Here is a 10126-nt window from a genome sequence, read left to right as displayed (position 1 = left end):
GGGCCGGGTCATTACCCGGGAGTTCCGTGCCTCTGCCCGCCCCGCTTCGGCGCGCCCCGGGCGTGATTGTCAGCGTGGGAGGGGGGAATGTGCATTGATTGTCCCACGAATCGGGGTTAGGCTGGGGAACACGAAGATTTTCTTTTTTCGTAATGAGGGCGTGGAGTTACTTTTAGTCTTAATAGTTAAGAAAGCATGTGCTTTCCACATTGTCTTTCCATTTTCCCGGTGTTAATAAATGATGTGTGGCTGAGATGGTTGAGGTGTTTTAAAAACTGGATGCGCCCAGGATGCCGCGTATGGTCGGTTGAAGTGATTTTTGCGTATTAAAAAAAATGTATAAATAGATTTCCTTGGAAAATAGATTTGAAAAATGGATTTTCTAGCATAAGACAGTTAATGAATTTATGCAGGATTTCAGCATCAGTGTCCAAGTAATCAGATTTCAGTGGTTGGTAACAACCTTGCGAATAAATGGCCACTTGTCCGCTCGCTTGAGGTCTTAACTATTTATGTTGAGCTATTTCTCTAGGATCAGCTGACTGCTAATTATAATTCATACTGGACCTTGTTGAGGTTGTATCCTTAATAAGCAGAGGTTAGGAGCCTACATTTAACCCAAATCCTTTCGCAAGTTTTCTCTGCCTTTTTTGTGGCTCATTCTTTTACAATTAAGCTCATCTTTGTCTGGATGAAGAACATTATTTGGTACAGTAACACACTAGCTTTATTTAGAGTATTAATACATATTAGCTTTTATGTATTGTATATACATTATCATATATACATATAAATAACTTACAACCATTTAGTTTGACTCTAAAGTTGGAAAATTAGGAACACTAATAATGGGTAATGTTGAGCACTTGTTTGCCAGGCCTCTGCCAAAAGGTACATGCATGCTTTATTATTTAATCTTCTGCGATAACGTTTGCATAGGCATAGGTTGCTCAGAGATTGTGAATACAGGAGTTTGATTTGAGTAGATCCAAATGTGGAGTATGTACATTAATTACTTACGTTTCTGTTTTTGTGAAGAAGGGTGTTGGCAATATAAAAATGACTCAGAGTAAATGAATGTGTTTTTCCAGTTGGAAGATGTCTTTAAAGTCGCATAAAAGTGCAATTAGTCTCTTTATTTGGGTATTCAATAGTTTCTAAAGCCCCGTGTCTTTTACTTAATCCAAATTCTGATTACATATCATTGTCACCCAATGAACAGGTCATTCTTAGACATTGGAAAAAGGTAAATTTGGGGGAAGCCTTAATGGCCCTTCTGAAAGGCACCCTCTCACCATATTTTTTCTAAGTGGCATTCCTAATTAGGGGCTGACAAATGACAATAGAACAGGAAGAGTAATTTTCCAATACCAAGCCAAAGAAATAAAAATCAGCTAACAGTGAGTCTAACATTCATGGTTATATGAATGTTAAGAATGTTAGATTCCCTGTATTGTATGGTCTCCACCTAATTTTTCAGTTTGCCTTTAAATATCATAAACAGTTTGGAGACCTGTACTTTGTACATTAAGAATTTACATTGTGATTGGAATGGAGTAGTTTTTGACTTTCTTAATCAAGAAGTTTGTTTCGACTGTGTTTCCAAAAATACAATGTAATGATTTGTATAGGCATAACAATGAGTATCATCGATGGTAAGATCTAACAGTTTGCATCTTCTGAAAGTAGGAGAGGTTCAGAAGGACTGGAGAGGATGAGGGACATGCTTGGAAATGTGATGAGAGCTTATTAGAATTATCCTGTCTCCTGATTCTAGTGGTCCATTGGTGGAGAGGAAGAGGTTGGGAATGCTTTGCCTGTCAGTATTTGTAAGAGGGTTCCTTTAGCTGTGGGTCTTTCCTTTGCGGAAGGGGATGAGTAGAGAGTTGTCATCAATGGAAGGACGTAAGAAGGAAAAAATGCACATATTTTCTTTTGGACTTAATGTTTCCACCTATTGTGACTAACTGATTCATGTCAGCACACGCATCTTCAGGCATTTTCCTAGTAGATACTTGGTATCCATGGGCAGCCACTAGTAGAGCAAGGAAGGAAAGGAGGAGGAGGATGGGGGTGGAGACAAAGCACAAGGGTATGCAGCAAAGCATTGATGAGCTTTCCATTTGGGCAGAATTTAGGAACTGAGCCTCCAGTGGCCTCTGTAATGAAAATCGTTCTAATAGTATTGCCTGTGTATATTGAAAATCTCTTCTGTGATACTTGTATCCAGGAATCTGGAGAGCATCCCTTTAATGTGCTTTGTAAACAGTGGAACATTTAGAATACAGTGTGTGAAAGTTACTGAATTTTTCACAACAGCCGTTTTTGTATGTTTGTCGTTGGAAAGTCAGAGTGACCATAATGCCAGCATTGGCTTCTGTTTCTAAGCAGTGTTGTTTCATCATTTTGGAAGATAAGCTCTTCTGGTCCCTTCCTTACTCACGTGCAGTGCCCTTTAAGTCTCCAGAGTGCAGGAATCTTTTCTGTCATTTTCTGCCTTATCTCCGGAGCCTAGAGCAGTAGGTAGCAGGAAGGTATTCAGCAACTATTTGTGGAATGAACACAAATACATTGGAATCCTCCTCTCTTCTTTTTCACTACCAAAGATCCCATGTAACTTGAGGAGCAGGACCACACCAGCTTTCCCTTCTCCACAGAATCTGCAGCTCACGATATGATAGATATGATACGCCCATTGAATGTTAGCTGTTTATACCACATACTTTGGCATTTTAATCCCTTAATCCTTTATGCTGTTAAATAAGCTTTTCCGTGTTTTGTTTCCCCACCTAAAAAGGTACTATGTTTCCTTATTCATCCAGTATAATATATACAGCGTAGCCTTGTACTTACTTATTGAGTGAATATTAGGTACCATAGGGGAAACATCATAGATATTCAACATGTTGCTCCAGTCTTCAAGTAGGTAGTATCTTAGTTGGCCAGACATTGTGTACACATGTGAAACAGTATGAAAATTTGTAGCGAAATAAAACAAAGTAAAAATAATAGCTAATGCTTGTGTAGTGGTTAAAATATGCCAGATACTGTTCCAGGAGCTATTGCCTGTTAATTTGTTTGAATGTCATAACAATCTTTTGAAGTAGGTACAGTTATCCCATTTCTTAAAATGAGGAAACTGAGGCACAGCAAGGTACTTAGGTCACTTGCCCAGGATTGCAATGCATATAGTAAGGGGACTGGATATGAGCCCAGGCAGTCTAGCCCCAAGTCAGTGTCATCCCTCTGGGGAGTTCTTCTTTATCAAAGAAGAGAGATCTGAAAGTTGATGCTACTTTCTTGCCTGTAAACGGTTTTCTTTTCCAAATTTCAAAGTAGCATAGAAGGTTTCAAAGACTGTGCTGCAGAAACGATGCTGGATTTTTCAAATGGAAGTGGTTGATAAATGGTTCGGGGGACATTGGGTTTTGAAATGACTAAATAATAAGGGGAAAGAAACTGAATTTTGAATTTCAAAGCTGAATGAGGATTACAACTCTTCATAGTTGTTGAATTCTAAGACAGTGATTGACCAGGATGTAGGACAATGACAGTTGAAATTATTAGTGTCAAATAAAAGTGAAATATTATATTGAATGACACTTGATATCTTACTACCTTTATTTTTTAAACACTTGCTAGATTTAAACCCCAGTAGTGGTCACGTGCCAGAACCTAAGTGTTCCTGAAGATTTCTTGTGCACTTCTGTCCATGTGCTGTGTCCTTCATGTGGAATCTCGATCCACTTGTTCAGCTTCTCTTTGGCAGTACAGAACACTATTGGCCAGGAGGCCTCTTCTAGTAATATTTCTTTGATGGAAAAAAAACATGTAAAATTGTGCTGTTGATTTGGTGACAGACCTGGAGTGAAGTGATTTAGAAGCCGCGCGAAATTAGAAGAGGGGTTGCAAACAAAATCCAGAAAGATGAGAAAAAAATGGTACTTTCTGAAAACCTATATTTGTGTCCCTTTTGTCAGGAGCTGACAGTATTATTTTGGGGGTGTTGGGCATCAAAAGAGTCACTGAATCCAAATGACTCCGCAGATAGGGGAGCACATACATCAGCACACCCACTATCCAGGAATCAGAGGAGGAGGTGCCCTTGAATGAAGCATGGGCTACAAACCTGGTTAGCGGCCAGGGAAGACACACGCTCTGCAGGTATAGTATTCTGCGTTGTAGATCGTTTCTGCTGGGTAGGAGGTCCCGTTGTTTGGCGTGGGGGTACTTTGTAGTAGGAGTCAGTGAAGAAATGACCTTTTGTTGTCATTTTAATGTCAGTACATATTTTGGGATGGCCTGTCATAGAGGCAGTTTAGAACTATGAACGTTGTCCTACAGTTGTGTGCTATTTAAACATCCCAAGAAATAATTGGCGTTAAAATAATCTTATGTCAAAGTGCTTATCCAATGGGCAAGTTAGCCTTAATCTTAATTTCAGGTTTTTCTCTGAATGGAGAGTTTTAGGGAAAGAGAAGTTGAAGCCCTGATTCATTTATTTTAGTTCTGTCCATATGGGATAATTTAATGAAATGTCTGCTGCCCCATTTTATGCATTTTAGGTTTGTAGAGCGGGACCCTGAATGGGATCCAGTGCAGTGGTTAAGTAGGAATATATATCAGGACGACCCGGCTTTATGATGAAAGTAACCGATGTCTTAGCCGACCCCCAGAGATTTAGATTCCTTAAAGCTGTGCCTGGCATCTGTACTTTAAGCCATCCTCAAGTGATCCTAGTGCCCACCTCCTCCTTAAGTATCAGCCTTGTATTTTACAGATAAGAAAATTGGGCACAGTCAGATGACTTGCCTAGAACTGGTTCAGTGGCACTAAGATTGTATCACCAGATAGTATGTAATTTCAGAATTTTATGGCTGCAAGAAATTTTCCAAGTCAATTCAGTAGCTCATTTTATAGCTGACTATAAACCATGCTTGTTCATACAATTTCTAAGTAATATATGAATACCAAAAAATAATGTCTTTTTCCAAAACCTGTCTTCTGGCCAGGGTAAAGATTAAAATGTAAATCACTAGAATTTCTTTATAATTTTAAGATGTGTTTATATTAGTTTCAGGAGGTGCCCATTATTTACAGTACTTTCATTGAGTATTTTGTGATGCTCTGTTAGAGTTTTTTGAAAAACAGACTAAAGCTAAAGTGAAAGATTAAAAAAAATCTTTATTTGAATCAATTATTTGTCAGTGTTAGCTAAAATGTCAATTAACCATGTGAGAATTTGTACTGCTTTATTAGAGTTTTGTGTCTTTAAAATCTGGTTGATTTTTAACTTTTTTTTTTTTTAAGGCATCATTCCCTGGAAAAGCACAGTTTGGCCTCCATCCATGGCATCTTTGAGTATGCGAGAGAATCCTAATTTCAGCATGTCCTCAGTAGAGACCAAAGAACCAGGTTTGTTCCTTCAAGAAGTCTCCTAAAGCCTGTGGAGCGGCATCCATTTCCAGAAGCCGATAAAAATGTGTGGATGATGCCTGTGAATGGACTGTATGGTCAAGTGACTCATTCAGATAATCATGGAAGAATGGTAAAGCAAAACACACCAAGGTGAAGAGAAGGCAAATTTCAAGAGGCTACCCCAGTATCATTTAGGACTTTTGAGGAGTTGAAAGAAGATAGTTCTGAAAATACGAGTGACAAGATGCTAGCACATGTCCTTACACGTTTCTTACGTTACCATTGTTAACCCAGCTGCTTTTGTGTACCGTATTTGCATTATTTCCCTCTGCTGCAAAAGCTGGGAGTTTCCTCATGATCAGAGTTTCCTTTTGTGTGGATAGAGAAATAGGAGAAATAGTGGGAGAAATGGGAACAGTTCAGTGGCTTGTTGGCCCCAGAAACCAGCTTCTGCTAATCACTAAAGGGACAGGATGTTGACGAATTGCTTCTTCATAATGTGCTGCTGCTCGTTCACAGTCTTTGTGGCTTCAGATTCAGCTTATTTTATCTCCTCTCCGTCTCTGTATGTGCCTGCTTTTTTCTTGCACAATTTTTTAGCCTGAAGATCTGATGACCATATTTTTTCAGTTAAAAATAAGAATTGTAGCTTCATAAATAGACCTCTGGTATGGCTCTCTCCTACCATAGCTTATTTTCTAAGATCAAGAATAGAATAATTTCCATTCGTTTTCAGGTTTGTTCTTCTTTCTATTTTTGTATTCTTGTTCAGTGTTTTGTTTTCCTCTACTTTTTCTAGGTAGAAATGAAGGATGATCTCTGTGTTGTGTTTTTAGTTAACTAGGAGACCAGAATAACATGGACCATAGACATTTATAGAAAATTTACAACATCTTTTAACCATTACTGTTTTAACTTTGTTTTAAACCTCCATCAAACTTCTTTTTAGCAATATTGATGTAAATGTTACCTTCTTACCATGCCCTTGGAGGGGGGGAGGGCAGTAAGAAGCAGGGGTTTCTCCACATGCTGATAAGCACAGAATTTGAGAGAAAGAGAAAGCTTTTGTATTTAACAAATGAAGCAAAAGAGAAAGCTTTTGTACTTAACAAATGAAGCAATTGGTCATTAAAGTCGTTAATGTGTATACACACATTGTCAGTATAAAAATTAGTTTGTGGCTTAGAACTAAGATTATTAACTAACAGTAAATTTTATTGTTTTCAACTCTTCCTACTTTTGTGACTAAGTCAATTGACCTGAGCCATAGTTTTCTTCTTTGTAAATTGAGGAAACCTTTGTTCTTATGAATCAAGTTTTACCCAACAGAAAGAAATATAAGCAAAAGAGATTTTAAAATTTATATGAATAAAACGAAATTCCAGAAACCATTTTTTAAGAAATATTTCCTTTCCTAGTAGGCCTATTTCCTTCACCTTTTTTTCACTTTTCTACCCTATGTACTTATCACTTTTACATTTTTTTTCCTCATCTGTCCAGAATTTCTTGCTTGGTGTCTGTGTTTTGCCTACTTCCTGCCTTTTCCATGATTCATCCTCCTGTTGAAAATGATTTCTGTCCTCCTTACCCTCTATTTCCTTGGGCAGGCTTCCTTCCTTGTCTGCTGCCTCCAGTCTTTTGTTGTTATCTCTGGTAATTCAGCTCCTGTCATCTCCAGCTCCTGCTTGTTTTACCCCTCCCCTCTGTCCACCTCGTGTCCTGTCTCCTTGCAGCCCACTCATATCTCCCGTCAGTGATCTTGTCTCTTCCACTGCCTCAGTCTACTTCTGTCAGTACAAGCTCACTGGTCTCTGTTGTGTTTCATGTGGCTCTGATCCCTTCTCTTCTCTGAACTGATGGTGTTTTCTTTGTGTATTTTTAGTCCTTGTGAATTTGCCTTGTGAGCTCTTTTTTTCTGTCTTCCTTGTCCCAGGATGGAGGGTATTACTAGATGGATTTGTTGTCAGTATTTGCATAGAACACAGATCCTTGCTGTGTATTTCCTGAGTAGCCAGGATGAATCAATTATTATTAACTTTTCTTGGAACATTGAGCTTCCTGTGTTTTCTGCTTCTAAGAATTAGATTGGTATTCTAGAAAACTAATATTACTTTAAAGAGAGTCACATTAGTCCTGTGATACTGTCATTTTAACTCTTTATTCAAGAGTTCATAACAGACATTTGAATTCACTCCCTGGTCTTGAAAGATTAAAGAAGACATCCTTACCAGGTTTGGGGGTAGAATTGGGTGGAAGGTGGGAAGAAAAGGCAAATACTAGAAAAGAATTCATGTCAATGTTTAGAACTGGAAAGAAAACAAAACACAAACCACATGCTTTAACATTTATTACGTAAAAGGTCTCTAAAAGAATGAAAAGTATCAGTAATTCTGTAACTAGTTTTAGTACTAGGTCATTGGTATTTTTACATTTCCATTTAAGTTCCAAAACCTAAATATTTAACAAAAAAGAAACAAATCTTGTAAATATGCATTTTGTTTTGAGAGACTTGATGTCTCCTTACATATTAACCTATATCATTTTATAATTATACTGTAACATTCTCAAAAATGCCATTAACATCCAATCCTGTTAGTTTCTTGTATGAGAAAGCAGATAAATTGTATGGTTTTGTTCCTCTGGACACTGTAGTCATGTCATAATGAAAATGTGGCTTTTTGGCAAGCTTTTATTTTATGCCACTGATGATTTGTGTTGTCTTATGTCTTCCCTTAATTCTTGTATATACTATGAACATAGAGCTATACTGTAATTGAGTTTCCCATAGTGTATAGGAACTCCTGGGAGTAGACTTATGTAAGTGCAGATGCAGCTTTATGGAACTTAAAAAAAGGAACCCTGTACAGCACATAATGTTTAAATAGGATTTAAAGAGTACACAGTACAAACTGAGGTTGATCAGACTGAACATTCTACCTAAGCCTTCTCTGACTGTGTTGGTGATTATTGGGTGTCTTGAAGCTGAAGAAATGGCTAATGGTCTGATAATGTTTCTGTAATATTCACCACCCGTGAGCAGCTTGTGAAAATAGCATCAGAACCATGGGTAAGCTACTAAGAAGAAATTTATGTAGATATGCTCAGTATAGGATTGTATTCTGTGATTACAGAGGTGAACAAAATATAGTCCATTCTCTCTGGAAGTTCATATGAATAGGGAATATTGATAAGTAAGAGATTGCAGTACAATGAGGCAAATGCTAAAATACACATACATAGAAGTTTTTTAGGAACAGACTAATTGTATAGGCTAAAAACTAAAAAGATATCAGATATAGTATGTATAACTGATGTGTGTATGTATATTGTATATAAATTATTACTGTCATGTAATTGCTGGTGTATCCCTTATTACCTGTGCAGGTTATTTAAAGTACTCAATTTGAGTGTCTTGCCCTTGAAATGGTGATGATAACCTAGGATTGTTTTATGGATTAAATGAGATAATATGTAGGAGGTGCCAGTGTGGTCCCTTATTCAGTTTAGAATTTAGAGAACGTGATACAGGATTATATTCTTATTGCATATATAATATTGCTACACAGAATGCTTGAAGTTCTCATTTTAAATTTGCTTTTATAGTTTTTAAGAAAACTAAAGTTACTCAAAACCTTGTAGTCAGTCTCTTTTTCCTATAACCAAAGGAAGTTTATTTGATCTGTTTGCCAGTTGTAGTTCTCAGTGACAGTTGTCTGTTTCCATAAATCAAATTCATTCTCTGAGAATTTAAAATTTTGCTACAGTTAACATATTTGACAAAAGTGGCCAAAGGCTTCCAAAGTATTTAGCAAGAGTGACAACATCATTGGAATAGGTCTTTATAAAAATGACTGCTTTTGGGAAAGTTCAGGTAAGACTTATTGGGAACAGAAACACTTGAGTATGTTATAAAATCAGTCTTTGTATAGTTGTAATCCCAACACTGGATTATATATAACAACCTGAATATAGTTTCTGAATTGTATGTATGTTTTTGTTATTTTAAAAAGTGTTTATATTAACTTCTTTTAACAGAACCAAACTGAACAGTCTGCATTTTCTAATGTAGTAGAAAATATTGGCACAGTACTTTGATATTGTTTTGTTTATGGTTGATTTCTTCCTAAATTAATAGGTCTTTAAGGTTCTGTGTTCTAGACCATATGATAAATCAGTTTGGGTAAACTTTTCACTTGATGGAACAAACTGATTCCTCTGATCTGCATTGTTTGGCCTTGTTAAAAAAAGTCCACTAATTCATAGCATGATTAGACTTGTCTGTTGTGATTTTGTGTATTGTAAGGGTTGTATCTGGGTAATTTAAAAATATCATTATTGAGATAAATCAGCCAACTCACAACTGTGTTACAGATCAAAATATATGTCTTATTTAAAGCTTCTCTATTAAAGTTCGTTATGTATAACCAATCAAGAAATTTAAATAAGTTTAGTTTGTATCTTGTGGCTGGTATTTATTTGTATTGACATTACATTCACAAATAGGGAACGTATTTCCATAAAAAGGAGACTTGATGTATTAATATTCCAAGGCTTAGTTTAAGCTGGTTATGATTAGAAAAGTGGCTTTTGCTTGTATTCTCTGGATGAATCTCAGGTCCGTGGGCGTGTTAACAGTAACATGTTTAATTGCCATAATAAATAGTTAGCAGAGATGTTTGGGAAATTGCTGTAGGTGATGTATAATGAG

At 36.8% G+C, this 10126-nt stretch overlaps 1 protein-coding gene across 1 annotated transcript in view; it reads left to right on the top strand.

Moving 5' to 3' along the window:
• The first annotated feature begins 524 nt into the window (after positions 1–524).
• The window catches only part of SLC20A2 (solute carrier family 20 member 2), a 105101-nt gene continuing 95499 nt past the window's right edge, over positions 525–10126 (top strand). Inside the window, exons 1-2 of the mRNA XM_029936599.1 lie at positions 525–4164; positions 5311–5415. The gene's annotated coding sequence lies outside the window, so the exon portion shown is untranslated. The remainder of the gene's footprint in view (positions 4165–5310; positions 5416–10126) is intronic.

This window comes from Suricata suricatta, chromosome 1, assembly GCF_006229205.1.
Source record: "Suricata suricatta isolate VVHF042 chromosome 1, meerkat_22Aug2017_6uvM2_HiC, whole genome shotgun sequence".
Classification (NCBI taxonomy): Eukaryota; Metazoa; Chordata; class Mammalia; order Carnivora; family Herpestidae; genus Suricata; species Suricata suricatta.
The sequence above is the reverse complement of the archived record's forward strand: the minus strand, read 5'-3'. Positions and strand labels throughout refer to the sequence as shown.